This window comes from Vicugna pacos, chromosome 10, assembly GCF_048564905.1.
Source record: "Vicugna pacos chromosome 10, VicPac4, whole genome shotgun sequence".
Taxonomy (NCBI): Eukaryota; Metazoa; Chordata; class Mammalia; order Artiodactyla; family Camelidae; genus Vicugna; species Vicugna pacos.
In genome coordinates, this window is record NC_132996.1 from 70,073,324 (window position 1) to 70,096,915 (window position 23,592).

General features: G+C 35.2%; 1 protein-coding gene and 1 pseudogene across 4 annotated transcripts in view; both read left to right on the forward strand.

The window, feature by feature from the left end:
* Positions 1–23,592, forward strand: part of KDM2A (lysine demethylase 2A) — a 98,182-nt gene that overhangs the window by 19,306 nt on the left and 55,284 nt on the right. Inside the window, exon 1 of one of the 4 annotated variants that reach the window (XM_072970400.1) lies at positions 8,219–8,285. The exons of the other annotated variants lie outside the window; for them this stretch is intronic. The gene's annotated coding sequence lies outside the window, so the exon portion shown is untranslated. Of the gene's footprint in view, positions 1–8,218; positions 8,286–23,592 lie in introns of those variants that run through there. 4 annotated transcript variants of the gene reach the window in all.
* LOC116285449 (large ribosomal subunit protein eL43-like) lies at positions 15,293–16,714 on the forward strand (annotated as a pseudogene).

The window sequence follows — 23,592 nt, forward strand, 5'->3', positions numbered from 1 at the left end:
ACTGGAAAATTTTAAACATACACAGAATGAACAGTAGTGTAATGAATTCACCTGTACTCATCACCAGCTGGAACGATTATCAGCACATGGAACTCTTTCATCTGTGTCCTCTAGTCCTTCTCAGTTATTTTTGATTAAATCCCAGATTCTTTATTTCATCTGTACATATTTCAATCATGTATATCTAAGTTTTTAGTAAAACTGAGTATTTGTGAAGTACAAAGCATACACAGAAAAGAACATAAAACAGAAATTTATAGTTCATTGAATGTTAACAAGATGAATACCCTTATAACCACCACTTAATCAAGGTTTGGAATTGCCACATCAGTAGCTCCTCACACCCCTTCCGATAACTAGTTCTGGTTTTCTTCCTTAATGGAGATTTCTAATGCTATAATTTAGTTTTAGTTGATTTTGAAACTTTTAAAAGTGAAATAATACAGTGTATATTTTGTGTCTGGCTTGTTTCACCCAACATTTTGCAATTTATCATGTTGCTCTATACTACAGAGACTTTTTAAAAGCGTAAATGACATTACTAGTATCACAGTAAATGAACAGTTTCTTAATATCATCATTGTTCACATTTCCCTAATCAGGTTTTTTTGTTTTCATTTTTTTTTTAATGATTGGTTTGTTCGAGTCACGAGTCAGGCAGGGTTGATCCACATGTTGTGTATGGTTGATATGGATCCGAAGTCATGGGAGTTACCCTTGTGCCCCTTTGCATTTAGTGTCATCTTCCATTCCTGTATGACTTCTACCACCATAGACTAAGTTTCCCTGTTCTCATAAATATGGAATCACAGCATGTGCTGTTCTGTAAGGGGCTTCTTTCACTTAATATTGTGTTTTTGAGATTTGTCGATGAGTTTCCATAGTTCGTTCCATTTTATTGCTGAATATATTCCATTTTATATACCATATTTTATTCTCCTTTTGACAGACATTTAGGTGATTTTCAGTTTTTGGCTATTAAAAATAAGTCTGTGATAAATATTCTTGCACAAATCTTTTTTAAACATTTATTTTGTTTATTTATTTTTAAAATTTTTGTGGGGGAAGTAATTATGTTTTTAAAAATATTTTATTTATTATTTTTTATTTTGGCAGGGAAGAGAGTTAGGTTCATTTATTTTTAGAGGAGGTACTGGAGGTTGAACCTAGGACCTTGTACATGCTAAGCACGCACTTGCATTATACCCTCCCTCCCTCCCAGGTTTTTATTTATTTATTTTAAAGGAGATACTGAGGAATTGAACCCAGGACCTTGTGCATGCTAAGCACGCACTCTGCTACTGAGCTACATCCTCCCCCCCTTGTACAAGTCTTGATATGGACATGTTTTCATTTTTCTTGAGAAAATACGGAGGAATAAGTTGCTGGGTCATATGGTAAATGTATGTGCAACTTTATAAAAAGATTGCCAAACTTTAAAATGTTATTCCATTTTATACTCCTACCAGCGATGTTTGAGAGCTGCACTTGCTCCGTATCCTTGCCAATATTTGGTTTTTGACATTAGCCATTCTAGTGAGTGTGAAATAGCATCTCATGATTATAATCCATATTTTTCTGATAACTAATAATGTTGAGCAACTTTGCATGTGCTTATTGACCATTTGTATATCTTCTTTGATGAAGTGCCTGTTCAAGTCTTTTGCCGTTTTGTTGGTTTGTTCATTTAATTGTTGATTTATAGTTCTTTATATATTTGGATACAAATTCCTTATTAGACTTGCATGCTGCAAATACATTTTTTCAGTCTGTGACTTGTCACTTTATTTTCTTAATGGTATATTTTGATGAGCAGAATTTTTAAAATTGTTTTTTCTTTTATGGTCTGTTACATGCTTTTAAAAATTTTACATGAGATAACCCTTTGAGGGGGAATATGATTGTGTTTCCATTTTGCTCATGATGAAATAGAGACCCAGAGAGGTAAAATGACTTGTCCTAAAGTTATACAACTAATAAGTGGTAGAACAAAGCTTGGAAACCAGGTCTTTTTACTTCAGGTTGAATTTCTTTCCATTACACCACATTTTCCCTTTCTCTTTTCCTGTTACCTGAATATGATACTGTACTCAGCTGAAGTTCTGTGTCCTCTCCTTCCTTTCCAGCTAGATAAGGTGCCTCTTTTCCCTATTTCTTTAACATTAGGTTTTCCTGCTGTCATAACAAATGATGCCCTGATTGTCTTTCTACTTACTCTCTCTGGACTCTGAGAGCAGGAACCATTATAGTCTTATTTACCAGAATATTGACAATGTCTGGCACATGGTAGATGATAAAAAACATAATGAATTTGATTGAATATAATTTTCTCCCTATCTACTTGTGACAGATTTTTTTAATACTTTATGCTAGAACCCTATAGTGTATTTAATTTAGCATTTTTGTGTAGCATCATGATATTCCACTTGTGATTGCTGAATTCCTGAAAGGATTGTAATATTTTAAAGTGATGATTATAAAAATTTGTTTTTATTCCATATATACCTAAGGAGTATTAAAAATTATTGAACTGAATATTTGACTAGCTTTAGAAAGTTTTCTTTATCCATTTACTTTTACTATTGATAGTGTCTTAAACTTCAAAGTTAAACTATATAATTGCTTGAAAAATATTACATCTGAAAAACAAACATATATACATTTCATAGCTGCTGCCTTTGACTTTGAACAGCAGGCACCGAGTCCATCCTTCATTCCTGAAGAATAGATAGGTTATTAAAAAGTAACTTACGGAATTTACTGATAGAATTTACAGACAACTGTTTTGTAGTTAGTTGAAAAAAAAATCCTTATTCTTAGGAAATACACACTTAAATATTTGTTTTTGGGTTTTTTTTGGGGGGGTAGGTAATTAGGTTTGTTTGTTTTAATGATGGTACTGAGGATTGAACCCAGAACCTTGCGTATGTTAGGCATGCATTCTACCACTGAGCTATCCTCTCGCCACACACTTAAGTATTTAGGAGTAAAGAGCCATCAGATGTGCAGCTTACTCTCAGATGGCTTGAAAGTAAGTGGGGAAAAAAAATGCATACCTGTATACACACACACACACACACACACACACTCATATATTGCATATGCACACAGGTAATCCCCACTTTGCATGGTAGTGTGGGAGTGTAAAAATGATCATGCATATTGAAACTATGAAAGATGATCGATCATTGGGACAAATTATGATGTGGCATTTAAAATTTCTGTCGGAATATTGAAAACTATTTCATTGGTTATAAGTGTATGAGGAAATGAAAAAATAGTAAAACTAATATTTATTTGGTACACTTACAATTTAAAGCATTAGAAGCACTGAATATTAAAGTGTTTTATTTCTTTCTTAAAAACCTATCAAGAGTAGTTTGAGCAGTGTTTGCCTGCATCTTGTCATATAACTTAAAGAGCAAACGTCTTTTGGATGCCTTGGCTTCTAGCATATTTTATCTTTTGCACTTTCAACGTTGTAAAATACCGTTGAGAGTTCTCAATGTCATGAAATATCGTTGAGAGTTCATTTAAGTTTTTTGCTGGTGTCACTTCCTCTGGGACATACATCCTCATCCTTTTCATCATCACGTTCCTTATGTATGTTGATAAATTTAGCTGTACTGAGTTCCTCTGATGCGTGTAACTCTATTTTCTGTTCAGATTTTACTTCCAGTATTACCACTTTTTATCTCTGCTTCATTTTCATCTCTGCAGGCCAGTTCCCTCTTTTGATCATACATTTTTGTAAAATGTCATGTGGGTTTATTACTTGAGACTAGGAGGCAACACAGCTACACATTGTGCTGTTTGTGTGTGAACTGAGTAACATGCCCAGTGACTCATCACCAACAGACTTTGAAAGAAGTAATGTGATTGGTCCTGGTCAGGATGTTCATCTATCATTTAGGTAGTGATTTCTGGACTGAAGAACTAGCAGTAAAGTTTGTACTTTATGCAGCTACTCACAGTTCAGTTCATATACCATGGTAACTGATACTTGAACTATGTTGTTGGAGGACTGATGTTGTTTAACTAAACTGTGGTTACTGAAATTTGTGCATAGGGGACCATACACAAGTACTACTGGTAAAAAGTATGTGTGAATGAGTGCAAATCCTTTAATTTTTGTAACATTAAAAAATTGACTCCTTGCAGGAAGATTTATGTCATTTTATTCATTTTTAGTGCCTTATAGCTATGATTAATAGGATCAACTGATGAGACACTATATGTATATAAAAGTTCTTTGTTAATCATTACACATTATAGAGAACAAATATGTGGTATAATAGGGCAGCCATATTAAATAGCTCTAACATACCAGGTGATAGATATTTTACAAATATTAGATATGTCATTTGATCCTTATAATAATCTCTGAAATTGGTAGTATCTGATACAACCTCATTTTATAGATGAGGAAACTGAGACTCAGGGCTTATGTGAGTTTAGTAAGTAGCAGATCTAGGGTTTAAACTTAGGTCTGTCTGGCCCCAAATCCATACTCATTCTACTACCCCATTTTTCAGTGTGGTTGGTGGAGGGGTCTGTCCAGAGGCCCTTTATTTTACCTCAGTAGGTAAACTGAGACTAAAACTTCAGAAAGCATTTTAGATATATTTTAAGTTTATAGAACTTCAGGGGATTAGGTTCAGGTTAAACTCCTTGGCAAAAATACTACATCGGTCACTGCCAGTATTTATTGCATCATACCAGGAGACAGTTCAGGTTGTCTCACTGTTGGTGATGCTGACTTTGTTACAGGTGTGACTGTCAGATCTTTCCTGAAAAAATGTATTTTTTTCCTTTGTAATTAGAGAATAATTCGTGGGATGGTACTTTGCGATTCTCCCAACAACTTTTCACTAATCACCCATTTATTGTCCTTGCTATGATATACTTTTGTCTTTAAAAATTTATTACTAAAAATTGAGAAAATGATGTATTCTTTATTGTAGAAGAAAAGTCCAAAGGCACCATTGAGCTTTTTATTCCTTTATAACTTCGTAATTCCTAAATTATTTTAGAGCTGTATGCTCTGTGAAGGTATGTCAAAGTCATTGTTCTAATTGTTGTAATCTAGTGGAACATAGCACAACACACTTTTGGCCTGTTAAACCTTTCTGAGTTTTCTTTTTAAATTGACATCAGTAAGCAGATACAGCGTTCAGTTGCAGAAACTTTCAGGAGAAGAGAAAATTAAGATCTGCTTGGTTTATCTAGATGTAGTGGCAAAGAAAAGAGAAGAGTTATTTTATGGTTGTAAGTAGTTAGAATTGGGTGGATTGTGATGACAGGTATTTATCAGGATTAAATAATGGCTTCTCTGGAAATCGTGGATCTTAAACTGGTGAGGGCAGGGAGCCAGAGAAGTAATTTTATAAAGTAAAGGGTGAAAGGCAAGTTTTAGAACTTAGTTGTCTTGAAATCTGAGTGAATTTACTGAGGCCCAGTGAGACGGTGAGAAGTTACCTTGATAATGCGGGGTAGGATGAAAGAGGCAGGGGTTGGCCCAACATTGTGGGGAAGAAAAACTATAATTGCTAGCTTTTAAAAAGGTTTTGGTGTTCTTCATAAAGTCATGAGGTCATCGTTTGTAAGGAAAGGTGATAGAACTGGAAATAGAGTTTAGGAAAGGAACTTGAAACAGCATGTGTAATATAAACCAAAGCCACTGAATAGAAAATGAGCAGTATTGAAATGATGGATGGAAAACAGCCACTTACTCTCATTTTTTGCTGTAGAAAACTCTTTAGTTTAATATTGGTTATATATAGAATAAACAAGTTTATACTGTATAGCACAGGGAAATATATTCAAGATCTTGTAGTAGCTCACGGTGAAAAAATATGGAAATGAATGTATGTATATTCATGTATGGCTGAAAAATTGTGCTGTACACCAGAAATTGACACAACATTGTAAACTGACTATAACTCAATAAAATAAATAAATAAAATAAATTTTAAAATATTGGTTATAAACTATAATGCCATGCTCCCTCCCCCATTTTAGTGAGTTTTATCTATTCGTTCCTTAATTGCAGTATAAGTGTTTCATGAAAGTTTTCAAAGGTAAATGGCTTTCTGATTTTGTCTGGGATTATGTTAATATGTTTGAAACTCCCTCAGAACCTGACCCAGGACTAAAGTTAATTTGTAGCACTAGCAGTAAAAATTTTCTGAACTAGATATAAATAACCCATGCAAGTTGGAAGTTGAAACAGAACTAAGATTTATGAAACTGTCTGCCATATAAATCCAGAGTATAATCAACTTAAAAACAATACTCTTATGGAAGATTTGGAAGATGAGAGTAGAAATAAGTCTTGTTTGTGTTTCATCTAGGCTTAGCCGCATCTCTTACGCCGTCCTGGGAAAGGTCAGATTGAAAGGGATGCCTTTCACTGGATTTCAAGAGTTGGTGAACCTAGCTAAACCTTACTAAAGTGAGAAGGAAAGAGAAGTTCAAGGATCAAGGGCTTCAGAGAGACTGCAAAGTTCCCTTACATTAGAGATTCTTGTAGCAAGACTTACAGCTAATCTTCTAGTGGTAATGTAAATCGACTCAGTACACACGTATCAATTAATTAACATAGTTTTTACTAGATCACTTACAGTTGGTACAAGTACTTGTTACTGTCACTATCTTTTAAGAAAAATATGGAGATTTTTGGTAGGTAAAACTCAAATCATAGGGTTTTTCCTTTATCACAAACAAATAATCCACACCCTAAAGTACAATCCAGCTGAAATTATTGACTGTACTTTGCTTAGAATTAACCAAAAGAGCCGAGGTATGGGCTGGTGGTACATGACTTGGCACTACAATTCTGCTTCAATCTCTAAGCTTTCATTGGGTTTGGGACGCCACAACCATGTTCAGCGTAGTTAATAAGCCAGTCAAGAAATAGCCCCAAAGTGTTCTTACTGCTTCCTTTACTGAGGCTGGCAGGTAAATAAGCAAAAATTTTTTTTTCTGGAGTTCTTTAACAATGGTAAAAGTTAAAAAGTTTTTCTCTTTTTCTCCAGAATTAATTGAATATTCCTTTAGTAGCAGGGCTGTAACCAATGTGTCAAATTCCCTGTGGGGTTGCTTTAGTATGATTTTTGGAATCCCTTCTAGGTCCCAGCATTTTTATGACCTTAAACAAGACACTTTTAAACCTCTCTGAATCTAATTTTATTCATTTCTAAATTGGGGGTGGTGATGATACCTGCCTTGTTTCAGGATTTAATGGAATAATGAATATAGACTGCTTTGCTTTCAATAAGTGGTATCTGTTATAATTTTCAGAACTTAGTAAAATGTATAACCAACTAGTTCTACATATTTCAAATCTGACTGGTTTTTAATTATACAAATACAATAGGAATGCATTATTGTATAAAATTAAAATATAGGTAAGACTAAAGAGCCCCTTAACCGCTCCAATCTTGCTCTCTTCCCCAAAAGTAACTATTTTATCACTTTATGTATCCTTCCATGTCTTCTTCTTTGCCTTTACACACACACACACACACACACATTTTACTTCACAGATCAAGTATAAAAAGATAATGATTCAGTAATTTTGTAAATATTACAATTACTGGTTATTAGAATCTGTATTTTATAGGCTCAGTAACCAAAGGATAGCAAAATTCAACAGTTTTTTAATGTAGTGTCAGATCTTGGGCTAAATCATAGAATTCTTTATAACTCTAGAAAGGTTTATTCAAAGGGAAGAAACTGAAAGAAATAAGAAATTTAGCCATTTAGCTCAAAAATATACATTTGCTTTTTTGGCCAATAAAATATCAGAACCTATGAAATTCACTGTCTCAATTTACTTAAATTTCTACAATGGGAGGTCAAAGATACTGTTTGTTAGTCTGACAAGTTAAAAAATGGTTTCCTTTTCTCAAAAATGTGAAAATTTTGCTATTATCCTTACGGGGCAAGGGAGGCATTTGGGGGAGGATAGTAGGAAACAGTAATTGAAACTACTGTTTGCGTATCACTGATCCTCAAATATATTTCAATTATTTTTATAGTTACCTGTGATGTGTTTTTTTGTTTGTTTTCCGTAATATATACACATCAGGAAATGAACTCCAGGCCACTTATGGAAGAAGATTGATCTTGAAGTGATGTTTGTTGTTCTCCTAAAACCACTTTTTTCTGATAGAATTTTCTTTTTAAGGGAATGTCAAGAGGAAGAGGCCAGTTACTTTGGGAGCAGGAATCTAACAGAGAACATGGATTTGACGTAATCTCTCTTCCATGGGAAATTAGGGGTCAGTTGAACGAAACTATGGGGAGGGGGTTAGTAGACAAAGACAAACGCCAAGGTAAAATGGTACTAATTCTAACCATTGTGGGAGAATAGAGCAAAAGATTCAACTCCTCTTTTTCCATCCTAGTCTTCAGACCTAACCTAGTGATGAAAGCCAAAGAGCAGAACTCCTAAACCCAATGTGTGTTTGGAGGATATATAGTTAAGCCTCCCTTGCTGAAAATAAAGATGTGAAAATCACCTCCTTTGCTTAGAGGATATCATGGAGGCTACCAGAGCAGGATTTAGTTTAGTTTGTAAATTGTACCTTGGTAAATGGTTGTTTGACTGATTATCACATGAAAACATAGAACAATTCCAGCGTATGTTGACTGGGGAGATTCCTTTAAACTAAACCCCTTTCTTGGTAGCTCATTTTCTAAGCTTTGCTTCTGTTGCTTCTTCCAAGAACTAGATTGTTCTGTTCAGTATAGTAAGCCACTATCCACGTGTGGCTATTGAGCACATGAAATGTGGCTAGTATAATTTGAGATCTGAGTGTAAAATACAGACTGAATCTTGAAGAGTTAATATGAAAAAATGTAAAATATATGTTTTTATAATAACATACTGTAGTGCTATTATTGATTACATACGAAATTATTTATTGGATTAGATAAAATATTAAAATTGATTTCACCTTAAAATATGGCCATTAGGAAAAAAATTACATACGTGGCTCACATTATCTTTCTTTTGGACTTTGCTGATCTAAAACCTACACCAAGGTTAAGTACTTTTTTTCCTTGCTATAGAATTTCATATAGGTCATTCCATAGACATTGAGCAGTTTTAGTTCAGTAAGAATATTTAAGCCATCGTTTAACTTATAAAAAAATTTTTTTATCGAAGTGTAGTTGATTTACAGTGTTAGTTTCAGGTATACAGCAGAGTGATTCAGTTATACATATGCATACATACATACATATTTTTTTCTTTTCAAATTCTTTTCCATTATATGTTTTTATAAGAAATTGAATATAGTCCTTGGTGCTATGCAGTAGGTCCTTGTTGTTTATCGATTTTATATATAGTCATGTGTGTCTTGTTAATCCCCAACTCCTAATTTATCCCTCCCCACCCTTTCCCCTTTGATAACTGTAGTTTGTTTTCTACGTCTGTGAGTCTGTTTCTGGTTTGTAAATAGAATTTGTGCCATTTTTTTTTCAGATTCCACATATAAGTGATATCATATGATATTTGTCTTTCTCTGACTTCATTCAATATGATAATCTCTAGGTCCATCCATGTTGCTGCAAATGGCATTGTTTCATTCTTTTTATGACTGAGTAATATTCTATTGTATGTATATACCACATCTTCTTTATCCAGTCATCTGTCAGTGAACATTTAGGTGGTTTCCATGTCTTGGCTATTGTAAATAGTGCTGCTATGAACATTGGGGTGCATCATTTAACTTTCATAATCAAATTTTTCTCCCTTGGTGGGGAAAAACATTTAAAATGTAATTGTATAAGTCAGTCAGAATTGTGATGCCAAATTGTGTGAGTGTGTATTATGTGCATGCCTGTGTGTATGGTGTATTATTTCACAGAAATTCCTCTTGAAGTGCTCATGGTGCCTCTTATACCCGTGTCCACAAGGAATGAGTCCTACCAATCTTCCTACCTAATTAAGCCTGTCATTGAAAACGCAATACTTTTCTGTCCCAGAAAAGGATCCTGGAACCAGGTATAGGCCTCAACCCAGTTCTCAGAAGTCCTTACTCCCAAGTAATTCAGGACATTAGGCTTAAGATGTTGTCAACCTTTATATTCAGCTGTCTAGATCCAGTTTTCTTCCTTCATAAAATACACTTACCCCCAAACTTTTATTTTGAAAAAACTCTAATACAGAAAAGTTGAGAGTAGTATAATGAATATCTGTATATCCTTCACCTAGAGTCCTCAGTTTTTAAAAAATGGTCATGTTATTTTTGTATATATGTTTTTGAGGCTGAATTATTTGAAAGTAATTTGCACATCATGACATAGTACCCCTAAAAAATTTTAGCTTGTCCTTCTTAAGAGTAAGAACATGACCTTATTACAAATCTTTTGTCATACCTAAGACAGTTACAGTAATTCTATGATACCTAGTAATCACATTTTCCCATATGTACTCAATAGCTTTTCTTTTTAAAATCCAGGATTCAATTCAGGTTCATGCATTGCATTTAATTATGAGTCTTTAGTCTCTTTTAGTCTAGAATAAAAGTTCATGTACTACAACTCATGTGTCAAGTTTGGCTAGCCGCCTGTTTTTGTGCAGGCCGCTAGATAAGAATAGTTTTTACATGTTTTTAAAGTAAGGTAAAATTCACATAACATAAAATTAACCATTTTAAAGTGTACAGTGCATTGACATTTAGTACATTCAATATGTTGTGTACTAGTTCCAGGACATTTTAACACCCAAAAAGGAAACCCTACCATTGAAGTCTCCCTATTAGCTCCTTCTTTCAGCTCCTGGTAAGCACTAGTTGACTTCCTTTTTCTGTAGATTAACCTATTCTGGATGTTTCATGTAGAAGAAATCATATAATATGTGACCTTTTGTGCCAAACTGCTTCCACTTAGTGTGTTTTTGAGGTTCATTCACATTATAGCCTGTTTCAATATTTCATCCCTTTAAAAAATGTTTTTTTAATTTTAATTTTTTATTTTTTGCTAACTTTTATTTTAGGGGGGAGGTTATCAGGTTTATTCATTCATTCATTCATTCATTCATTTTTAATGGAGGTACTGGGGATTGAACCTAGGACCTCTTGCATGCTAAGCCCACACTCTACCACTAAGCTATACCCTCCCCTCCATTCTTTTTTATTACTGAATAATCTCATTGATATGGTTATACACCACATTTTGTTTTACCCACTGATGTACATTTGGATTGTTTCCACCTTTTGGCTGTTTTGATGGGCCTTTGTGTGTAAGTATTTGTTTAAATACCTGTTTTCCAGTCCTTTGGTTTTTACATTTTTAAAGATTGAAAAAAAATCAAAAGAAGAATAGCATTTTTTGATACACAAAAACTGTATGAAATTCAAATTTCAGTGTCTGTAAACAAAGCCATGCTTATGCATTTGTGTTGTTCATGGCTGTTTTCACGCTATAGTGGTGGAGTTGAATAGTTGTGATAGAGACCTTATGTCCCACAAAGCCTAAAATATTTACTCTCTGGCCCTTTACAGTAAAAGTTACAATCCCCCTATCCTTTTTTGTGTGTGTGTGACATAGACTTTTTTTAACTAATAAAGAGTTTATTTTTAAAGCAGTTTTAGATTTGCAGAAGAATTGAGCAGAAAGTACAGAGAGTTCCCATGTACCCCCTCTCTCCCTGCTAGTTCCTCTGTTACTAACATTTTGCGTTAGTGTGATACATTTGTTTAAGTTGATGAACCTACACAGACACAACATAGTTTATATTAGGGTTCACTCTCTGTGTTTATAGTTCTGTGGGTTTTGACAGATGTATAATATCATGTGTCCGCCATTACAGTATCATGCAGAATAGTTTCACTGCCCTAAAATCTACTGTGCTTCACTTATTTATCCCCCTCCTCCTCCCTCTCACACCAGAGCTGCTGATATTTTTATTGTCTCTATAGTTTTGCCTTTTCTAGAATGTCATATACTTGGAATCCAAATATAGTGTTACAGCCTTTTCAGGCTGGCTTCTTTCACTTAGTAATATGCATTCACATTTCCTCCATGTCTCTGTGTCTTGATAGTTCTTTTATTTTTTTTTTATTTTTTTGGGGGGGTGGGGGGAGGTAATTAGGTTTATGTATTTATTCTTGGAGGTACTGGGGATTAAACCGAGGATCTCATGCATGCTAAGCGTGCAGTCTGTCACTTGAGCTATACCTTCCCCCTCTTGATAGTTCTTTTTATTGCTGAATCATATTCCATTGAATGGCTGTATCGTCATGTGTTTATCCATTCAACTACTGAAGGACATCTTGGTTTCTTCCAAGTTTTGGCAATTATGAATAAAACAAAATTATGAATAAATTTTGGGTTTGTTTGTTCTAGTTCTGTGAGGAATGCTGTGAGTATTTTGACGGGGGTAGCATTTAATCTGTGGATTGCTTTGGGTAATGTGGCCATTTTGATGGTGTTGATTCTTCCAATCCAAGAGCACAAGAAATCTTTCCATTTGTGTCATTTCAGTTTTTGGAGTATAGATAACCTCCTTGGTTAAGTTTATTTCTAGGTATTTTGATGTTTTTGATGTAATGGAAATATTTATGCCAGTTATAAAATTCTGGTTTTTGAAGTGAAAAAAAAAAAAGTGAATGAAGGGCCTAAAATGGCAAAATATCCTTCTTTCTTATGGGTGAATTATATTCCATTACATATATAAGTATATATGCTGCAACTTCATTATCTCTTCAGCTATTGATGTGCACTTAGGATGCTTCCATATCTTGGCAATTATAAATAATGTTGCTGTTAATAGCAGGGTGTATGTATCTTTTTGAATTAATTCTTATTTTGTGGTTGGCTTTATTCATTCGATAACTATGAAAGTTTAAAAAGCTAAGGCTCTGAATGTTCTTAGATATAATGAACAGTACGTATATGTAAATTAAAAAATGTATATGCAGTTAAAAAAAAAAAAGGAAATGAGCTATCAAGCCATGAAAGACATGGAAGAAACTTAAAAGACCTATTACTAAATGAAATAAGCCGGTCTGAAAGGGCTACAGACTGTACGATTCCAACCAAATGACATTCTAGAAAAGGCACATCTACAGAAACAATAAAAAGATCATGGTTTCCAGGGGTTTGGGGAGAGAGCGGGAGGGAGGAATTGAGTAGATGGAGCACAAGGGATTTTTAGGGGAATGAAATTATTCTATGTGATACTGTAGTGGTGGCTACATATCATTGTACATTTGTCAAAATCTATAGAATGTACAACATCAAGGGTGAACCCTAATGTAAACTGTGGACTTCAGTTGATAGTAATATGTCCATGTTGGTTCATCAGTTGTACCAAATATGGCACACTAGTGAGGGATGTTGAGGGTAGGGGAGTATATATGTGTGGGTGGGAAGTGCTATGTGTGAACTCTATTTTCTGCTCAATTCTGTGAACCTGAAACTGCCCTAAAAAAATAAAGTCTATTAAAAAAAATAAAGAAAAAAAAACTGCTGTAAACACTGTGCAGATTTTTGTGTGGACATAAGTTTTCAGCTTTTTTTGAAAATTTTCTCCTAGTCTGTTGATTGTCTTTTCATTCTCTTAAGAGTGTCTTTTGCAGAACAAGTTTTTAGTTTTAATGAAGCCCAGCATACCAAATTTTCCTTTCATGGATTGTGTTTTTAGTATTATATCTATAAATTCATTGCCAAATCTAGGGTCACCTCAGTTTTCTCCTGTTACCTTCTGGAAGTTTTATAGTTTTGTTTTACATTTAGATCTTTGATCCATTTTGAGTTAATTTTTGTGAAAGGTATAAGGTCAATGTTTAGATATATATATTTTTAGTATATGAATGTGTAATTGTTTCAGCACACTGAAATTGTTGAAAAGACTGTCCATTCCACATGGAAATATTTAATTGCCCTTTGTCCTTTGTCAGAGATCAGTTGACTCTACTCATGTGAGTGACATTGTCTTTTAAAATGTCCTACATTCTGGATTTGTCTGTGTCCTCAATTGTATTTGTTTTCCTAAACTGTATTCCTCATAAACTAGAAATTGGGTCGAGAGGATTAGATTAATGTTAAAAATTTTGGCAAGAATGCTTCCTGGGTGATTGATTTTATCAAGTCAGAAGGTACACAGTCCTAGGTTATCCTAAGACTGGTTAAAGTGGTAACCAGCAGATCTTTCCATTGTAGAGGTCTGTTTCTCCCTTTGTAATTAGTAAGTACTCTGGGTGTAATACTTTGGTCATGTAACAAATGAATATTTGAATCTGTTTTTCAGGCATGTGCTAGATTCTTGGGAGACAGCAATAAAAGGAAAGATTTCTGCTCTCACAGAATTTGCCTTTTCCCCTCCAAGTTTGAAGATAGTAGTAGGATTGAGTCTATCCTTGGAGAGGGGTGCATTTACAATTTTCGGTATGTTGGTATCAGAAAAAATAGGATCATTGAAAAAGTACATGCCATAAGTACAGAATTTCATATGGGATAATGTAAAACTTCTGGAGATGGATGGGGTATTGGTTGCATAACAATGTGAATGTACTTCATACCACTGAACCTGTACATTTAAAAAATGGTTAAAATGATAAATCTTGTTATTTGTATGTTAGTACAAGTTTTTAAAAGTATATGTCATTATAATGCATCACTGAACTTAGCCATGCGTCACTGCCTTTTCTCTGATAATTTTCACCAGGCTTCTTGTTGGTCTGTTTGGACTGACAGAGAAACTCTTTCTGAGATAAAATTCTATAGTTCAGTTCTGGTAAAGAGGAAGAGGCAGTGATGCTATGTTTCATCCACTGCCTCCAGTAGAGCTTGTCTTTGTGGCCTCTCAGGAAGACCATTGTTGAGATCTCTGGGTGTCCTGGATTGTGCCCAGGCTGTGGGTGGAGCTTCAGCTGTTGGTGCAGACAGGCTCTGCCTTTCACTATGTGCTGTTTCCGTTTGTTGCAGTTCGCCAGATGCAGGCCTGCCTTTGCCAGGATATGGAGAAAGATCTACAACTTAAACCATTGTCTGAATGCTGCCATTTGACCCAAGAAATCTATAGATTCATAATGAAAGCAGTAACCATAAAGCAAGCAGCAAAGTGGTTGTTGACCAGGTTGCTGTGAAGGCAGGCCCTTCATTTAGGAAGTAAATCCTGTGATTATGAGCAAGAGCTCTGTTTAGAGGGAAGGAAGGAGCACATTTATTTGTGGCTGATGGAGCTTGGATAACCTCTCTTGCCCACCAATTTGCCTGAATTGACTGTGGAAGAGAAGGTGGTAGGAAAAGCTTTAGTGATGGCTGTGGCAACAGCATGATCATGGTAAGGTGAACTGTGACTTTCTTCAATTTGTAGACATTTTATGCATTTGAGACTTTGAATTGCCTTCATTTTGGAGAATATCTAGCTTATCACATTCTCATTTTTCAGTATACAGATTATAGGTTATATGTGTATATAACCTTTGTTTTGACAGTAGAATAGGGAAATTAGTATGTTGTACAGTTTTTTCACAGTTTTGACTGAGCTGCAGTAGGAAATACGTTTTCTGTTAGGAACTAGTACTCTCATACACATGGGTGTATATAACTGTGATGAAAGTTTCAGGAAATGATACTTACCCATACTGTTTTCTGATACTCTCCATTTCATTTTATTCTATTCTTTCATTTAAAAACATACATATATGACCTGAGTTGATTTTTATGACCCATGGTTTAAAGAAGATTGGTGTGGAAGAATGATTCCCACAGTATGTTATATACCCAGGATTCTTTTATGTATAGGGGTTTATGAAGTCAAAACTATTTTCACAGTAATACTAAAATGTTATTTGCCCTTTTCTGCTCATTCTTTAACAAGTAGAGATTTTTCCAGAAATACAGTGGCATTTTCCAGAACTACTTGATGTGCTGACATTGCTGTCAGGGTTAATGGAATGTATATTTGTGTGTTCTTTTGTTTTCTAAAATTTTGTAAGGTAGTAGGATGTAAATGTGTTTTTCTCTTTTTTTCCAGAGATTAACTCAGTTTTCAGTATTCATACTGCGCTCTTACTAGCTGCTTCTGATTATACCTGCTATAATCTCTGTACCCTCATTGTGGTCCAGTGAATCATTACTTTGAAATCCTGAAGTTTTCCTCGAGCCTTTGTGTAAATACAAGACATTGTCTTGTTTGACAGTTAAATGTTTAGAACATTCCTCGGCTTTAATTTGTAATCATAAAGACTGGCATATATAACCCACATATACAAAAGCTGTTTGGGGTCTGCAGTAATTTTTAAGAGTGTGAGGGGTTCCTGCTCTCTGGGCTTAATTAGACTTAGTTTGTGCTGACATGGCTAACCCACCAAGAAGGTCAGAATCGTCAGTAAATACGGGACCCGTTATGGTGCCTCCCTCTAGAAAATGGTGAAGAGGATTGAAATCAGCCAGCTTGCCAAGTATACTTGCTCCTTCTGTGACAAAACCAAGATGAAGAGATGAGCTGAAGGCATCTGGCACTGTGGTTCCTGCATGAAAGCAGTAGCTGGTGGACCTACAACACCTCTTCTGCCATCGAAGTCTGCCATCAGAAAACTGAAGGAATTGAAGGACCAGTAGAAGTGCCACCATTTGAAACATTGCTAGCCTATAACAGATGGGTTAATTTATGTAACAAAATTTTTTTTGAAAAGTGTAACGGGTTCCTGAGACCAGAACATTTGAGAACTTCTCGTGTAGGGGTTAAGAATGTAGGCTTGTTTTTCTTGTTTTGTGTTATTTTTTGTCTGTTTTTTGCACACTTTTTTGTGGTTTAAAAAATATATATAACATGAGATCTATACTCAGGTTTTTTATACAGTACTATTAACTATAAGAACAATGTACAACAGATCTCTAGAACTTTTTCATTTTGCATGACTGAAACTATACACACTGAACAGCAACTCCCCATTTGCCCCTTCCCCTCAGTCCCTGGCAACTGCTATTTCACTTTCTGCTTCTGTGAGTTTGACTAGAATATAGGCTTTTTAAATAATAGTTAGACCTCTGTTTGAGTCCTGGCTTGGCTACTTGTTAAGTAATCCTGGCTCATTACCTAACCTTTTTGGTTCTTTCTTTCCTCGTAACTAAAATTGACATTTTACTATCTTACTTCATAGGGTTGTTGCGAGGATTAAATGAGCTAGAAAAATGGACTTGAAAATTCTTAGCACGTAGGAAGCATTCATATGTTCACTGTTATTATGATAGAAGATGTGGTAACATCTAGTCACACTGATATTTAGCTGTAGCATTTCTTAGCAACACTCACCTGTATGAAACTGGACTGTCCAAGTCTACTTTAAGTACTTGTTCTCATTCTGCTCTTTCCTATGCCTTTAGACTTTTCTTAGTTAAGTGGGTTTTGTTTTCCAAACAAATTGTGATCTTCTTGAAATAGCAACTCTCTGCTATTTATTTCTATTGTAAGTCCTAGTACAAAGTTGGAACACAGGCTTAGAATCCCTATGAGGTTGTTGGTGGGAAAAGAGCTTTTTAGGTCTCAGTTCTGATTCTTCACTCTCTCTTAGGAACTTTCTTCCACTACTAAGCAAGCTTCCTAAGCAAGTATAGTAAAGAATGAATTATAATTTATTAAATCACTTCAGTTTCTTTGGTTATTCCCCATTTTTCGGTTGGCAATATAAAATTCCAACATAATTGGCATGCTTTTCACCAGAGTTTCTTTTATTACATCCCAACAATGCAAGAGAATCATAGCAATAGATGCCAAATAATTCAGATTAGGACAATTTAATTCTCTGTAAATATATGTAATGATTACTTCGGTAGCACCTTCTGAAATTTAGAGCCACACAGGCAAGCAGGCGTGAAAATTTTTTTACATCAAGATTTGAACTGTGTTCTAAGCCTTCTACTTTTGTTGGTCACTCTTTTTTTTCTCCTTGAGCCTGTCTTCAGCCTTCTATTCTGATCTAACTATCTTGATGTCCAGAAACTTCTTGTGTAAGCAGGTTGCTGCTCTTTCTTGTGGCTCTACACTTCCCCTGTTCACATATGATGGTTCCTTTAAGCTCCAACCTAGAAATCAGCAACAGGAGAACCAACTCTGCCACTTAGAACAGAGGCTTCTTCCAAATAACATCTTCTGGAAATGACTTCTTCATATTTAATTACTGGCAGTTTGGGGGTGGAGAGGATACAGTTGTTGGATTTCATAAAATTTCATCCCTAGAATTAGACATTTGGTATGAGGAGATTTAGAGATGGTGGAACTTAAAAGAGCTCCTGAAAGGGATGGACTTAGAAAACTTATTAGGAACCTGCCACTTGGGATGATAAAGAAGGAGCAAGTCTTATGTAATGTTTAATGTTGTTTGAGAAAAGGCATGTGAAGATGACTTGTCTCTAGCCATGTAGACCACTTTTTTTGTATGAAAGATAGTTGGTTTCTGAGGCCAATACTAATTCATGTTCAAAACAACAATTGCTAATATTTTTGAGCTCATGTTGGCTACTTTGCATCTTTTGTCTCATTCAATCCTTATGCAGCCCTGTGCAGTGGCTTCTATTCTAATTGTTAGTTAAGTAGCTTACCTAGATGCTGCCACTACTACATATAGTCTCTCTCTTAGTTTATAGGGCACTTCACAGTTGGCAGAGTTCTCATACGCTATATTCTCTTTTAAACCTTACCACAATCTTGTGTGTTAGGTGAAGTTCTTGACATCTTCACACAAGAAGATTGAAGCTTAGGGAATTTGAAGTGCAAAGTAGTGGTACCTAAACCCAGACCCATACCTACTTTTGACTCCAGTTCCTTTGTTTTCGTTATATAGTTTTGCTAAATACAACAGATAATAAATAGAGTCACACCTGAAAATGAATTTTCTAAGAATTTTTACTTAGTTGAAGGTGACTGGTGATGTTTTAGATGTCTGGAGAAATTCAGCAAATGTAATCATTAACTTGCATTATTGGTTTCTCTGGTAGCTATAACTGCTTTATTAAGTATTCGTTTTACTATTGGACTTTTTAATGATGTGAGTCAGTTTACCACTCTTACAGTAACACTCCTAGATGAACTCAGAAGTGAAGACAGTTTTCTGTGCCTTAACTTTAGTTGGCACAAATGGGTGACTGAAAACTAAGGAAATAGGTCTTGCCAGGATTATAATGTCATGGTAGTGGGGGAGGGGAGGAGTATGTGTATTTTGGGGGGACAATTTAAAATACCAGCTCTTGATCTTTTGCCAGTTCCTCCCAGAACTTTGACTCAGACGTGAAATTTCATGATTTCCTCTAAATCTCAAGTTTGACAGTTTGAAGGAGGTCATGTGTTAGTTAAGAGCTTGACCTTTGTGTACGAATCAAAACATTAATCATAGCTCCAGAGAGAAGTGCCATAGAGGAAACCATCCTGATCAGCAGAATATAGTAGGGCTGGAAATAGGTACATTTATATAATATCTTTTGACTTCAAGTGGCTGCTTACTATCTCCCCAAACTCACCTAAAACAGGAGAAGCAGCATGTGTGAAACAGTTAATGGTTTATATCATTTACTAAATAAATGTCTAGAGCCCATGTTTTCTAGAACGGGCTATCCTTTAGGTTCACAGTATCTTTCTTTCTCAGTAACTGGCAGAAAAGTCGCTCTTACTTCCCCTTTAGATTTAAGGTAAACTTCTAGGGGCCTTTTATTTTTTTTTTGTATAAATTGTTTTCCCTGACAAATATACCAGTCTTTACCTTCTAGGAACTGAAATGGCTGGCTTGCACCATGTATCAAAATAGTGATTTAGAGTTGCATCAGTTACAGAAGATGGTGAAAAAACTAGGCATTATCTTCGTTTTTTGTGTTCTGGATGTCTGTTGCTATAGAAACAAACCAGGCAGTAAACAGGAGTGTTCAGGGAGTATTTGAATCTCAGTGGATGTTTGCTGGCTAAATTTTTTTAATTGAGGAGGAAACTGAATATTTCTGAATTCATTATTTTTTCCACTTTTGACTGTGTGCAGGTAATTTGAAGTTTATTTCCTAGTGATTAGGCCCTCTGAAATTCCCTTTTCTGCTCTAAGAAATGAATTGTTAGAAAAAGCAAATATTTAATGTTTCTTTTGTGTTATGATTTCACTTAACTCCGATTAATTTTTGAATGTCAGATAGTAAGAGTACTAAGTTTAGAAAATCATTCTGTGGTTACAAAAAGGAGATGAAGATTTGGAAGAGTAGGACAGAAGGTAGAGTGAGGAATTACACATCTTTATTTCCCAGTTACTTAAGAAATAAAACCACCAAGGTGACTTTGACATTGATAGATGCTGTTGCTTGCTTATTTCCAGTTTCTCTGATGGTTTGACTAGGCTACTTTTGGAGGATAAACTCATCAAACTTTTTGCAGTTGATAGAAAGGGTCATATTACTGAGTACTGCTTTTACCAGTATCCACAGAGGAGACTATATGTATATTCTATTAAAAAGCTTTAGGGAAACAAAAATGTGCTTTTGATATAATGTCTGAACTCAAAATTATTTCTCTTCAAGTTGGTGTTGAGATGCCTGTCTTCATCCTGAGTTTCAGAGAATGATTTTGCTGCTTGTAGCCAGTTTTTTTCCTTTACAGAAATGTGACAATATCATGATTAAATTTGTAGCAAACGTACTAAACAGTTGATTATACCAAGTAGTATGTAGAAAAGCAGAGAATGTTGGTGGAAGAGATCCAGCACTTCAACTCACTTCTCAGCCAGTTGGTTTTTTGGAGGGTATATTTGTGGTCGAGTAAGTGTATCCTGACTCAAAGAATTTCAGGGTCATTCTGTATATAGTACGTATTTGACATTAGTTCTGAGGGAACTTTAGTGAAAAGTTCACTTTGTGTTGTATATATCCCTTTTCTTTTGAGCATTCCCAGCTTTTTTTTTTTTAATCAAAAGAGACTTAGGTGTGTATAAGCTTCTTGCCAAATTCTATAGATGATTCTTTCCTTTTATGGATTGCTCTGTCTAGTTGGAATTGCTGTGATTTGCTAATGTTTTTCATATATAGAAAGTGTTCTGTGTACTGTTCATCTCTGCAGAAGTTGATCTTAAATGAGCCCAGAAAATATTTGAAGACTGACCTAGCTGAACTTCCAACAAAAGAAATGCAAGCTTTTCAACCATGTCAGTTGATCAGTATACATTCTTTGTAATATATTAAGGCAGTTATGTTAAAAAACTAAAATGATGTGTCTTCCTTTATCCTTGTGCTCAGACTGTTTATTGTTTTAAAGGCAGTAAATGTTACATCAAAAGATAAAAACTTGGGCCCAAGTTTCAGTCATTGCAAGGCAGTGATTCCCACTGTTTTTGTATTACCTTACGGTGTTTCCATTAAAGTCCCTCATGAGGTGTAATGAAATTAACAAATTTTCTAAAAAATTATAACCTTTTATTTGTCTGTCTTTCTGTCTGTCTATCTATCTGTCATTAAGGAGGTACTGAGTGATCCAGTAGGGTAAGAGGGAAGCCCCAAAATATTTGAAGGTCACTGCTACAGAGTAGCAACATATAGTCTGTATTCATAGTCCTTGGAACTTAGTAGTTATTCTGAATAAAGAAACATTTCCTCTTATGTCACATCTTATGGGGAGCCTTCACCAACCACTCTGTTAGCTGTTCTTCCTCCTGGACTTTAATAAGATTTGTATACCTGTATTAATACATATCACATTGAATTGTAATTACAATTTATTTACGTGTCTGTCTCCCCCTACTGGCCAGCAGTCTCCTAGGACTGCCTTTTATCTTTGTATGCAGAGCATTTTTGGCTGTTACTCCATATTCAGTGTGTTCTGTTTTTTGAGTAAGTGTTCAAATAGTAATTTTTGTGGCACAAACACACATATAAACACACACACACACACACAGGGAGGGGGTAGACAGTGATCTGTCTACATACGTATCCCCCACTATGTGTGACCTTGTGATAATTGTTAAGATTTTCAAAAATATGGAAAGAAAGAAAATGAGAACAGTACTTTGTCGTTCAGTTGATTTTTGGGATATATATGTGTTCATACTTTTATGAAGGGGGCCAGGTGAGAACCCTAAGCTTGCTTCTTCCTTTAAAGTATAATAAGAACTTATTAAGCACTTACCAAGTAGGGATTTGGTGTATTGTTAGAAAGATTCAGATTTAATTCATATAGCTTTCTAAGTTTATAAAAAGATGCCTCAAACTTTTTTAAAAGCAGTATTATATGTGGGACATGAAAATCTACTTGTTACTTGCCGTCTTACACCATAACCAGCAAAGAGGCTCTGTAATTAAAACTTTTCTCTCGGGTAGTAGAGTAAAATAGTCAGAATCTTAGAGAAAATAGGAGATGTAGAAATTAGTCTTGGTAAAAAATATTGGCAATTTCATCTTTACAGAGGGTGTGTAATAAATGTCATGAACTATAAATGCAGAGAATGAGCACAAACTTTTTAGTAGTATATACAATAAATGTTCTAACTTCAGAGCGCTCTGTGTTATAAAATGGTCTCTGATTAGGAACAGCAGTATTTTTATTTCAGCCAAAATAGCTGGCTGTCCAGTAAAATAATTTGTCAAGTAAAAGCTAGAATCAGAAATCAGGAATGGTGGAATGTTAAATTAACAGTGGTATAGCTAGAAATGTAATGTCCCTTAGCAGATACCAGAAACCCCCTGCTCTTGGGGAAGATCCTTTTCTAATCTTCTTTGTACCAAGCATGGTTTTCTGATTGATAGTCTCCTTTGTTGCCAACAGATCCCACCACTTTACCTCCTGTCTCTGCCAGAGCCATTTCAGCTGTCTGGGGTCTCCTTCCTTTGGCAGTTACTTCCAGCTCAAGTTACTGGTCTGGGTGAAGTTTCATTCCAAAATGATTTCAGTAGTATAGAGTAGTGGTTAACCATTGGTTCTAGAACCAAGGGGCCTGGATTCTAATCCCAGCTGCATCAGTTACTACCTTTGTAACTTGGGCAGGTTACTTCTATCTTTTTGTTTTCCTTGTTTGTAAAGTTGAGAGAATAATATTCTTAAAGGGGATGTTGTGTTTAAATGTGTTAACACATGCAGAGTGCTTATCATAGTACTTGATATGTGGTAAGCACTCAAATGTTAGCTGCTGTTACTACTGTTATTTTGCCTTGGCATCATAATTCACCTTCAGAGCAGTAGCCCTTCTGGGTGTCATTAATAAAAAACCAATTTCTTCATTCTCTGTCTCCTTTGTATCCCTTGGGGAATGAGAATTGCCTAAAGTCTCCAGAAAGAACTGCCTCTAACATATGGTTGACTGAGATACATGGAAGTTTGTTTAATATAAAGAGATGGGAGGTGGGAGAACAGGAGGAAGAAGTGGAAGTCCCTAGGAGGGCTAGGCTACCTTGCCAACCCACCACCAGGTCTCTCTCAGAGTCCCTGGTTAGGACAGAGTAGGGCTGGGTCTGGAATTTAAATATTCTTTGAATAAAGGCAGACAGACCTGGGGCATTGGTATGTAGCAAAATTACAACATGGTATATAATGTTTAAAAAAAAAGAAGGGGGGAGGCTGAGATTTTAGCTGGAATCAGATTGTAGAGGACTTCATTTTAAAACACAAAGGGA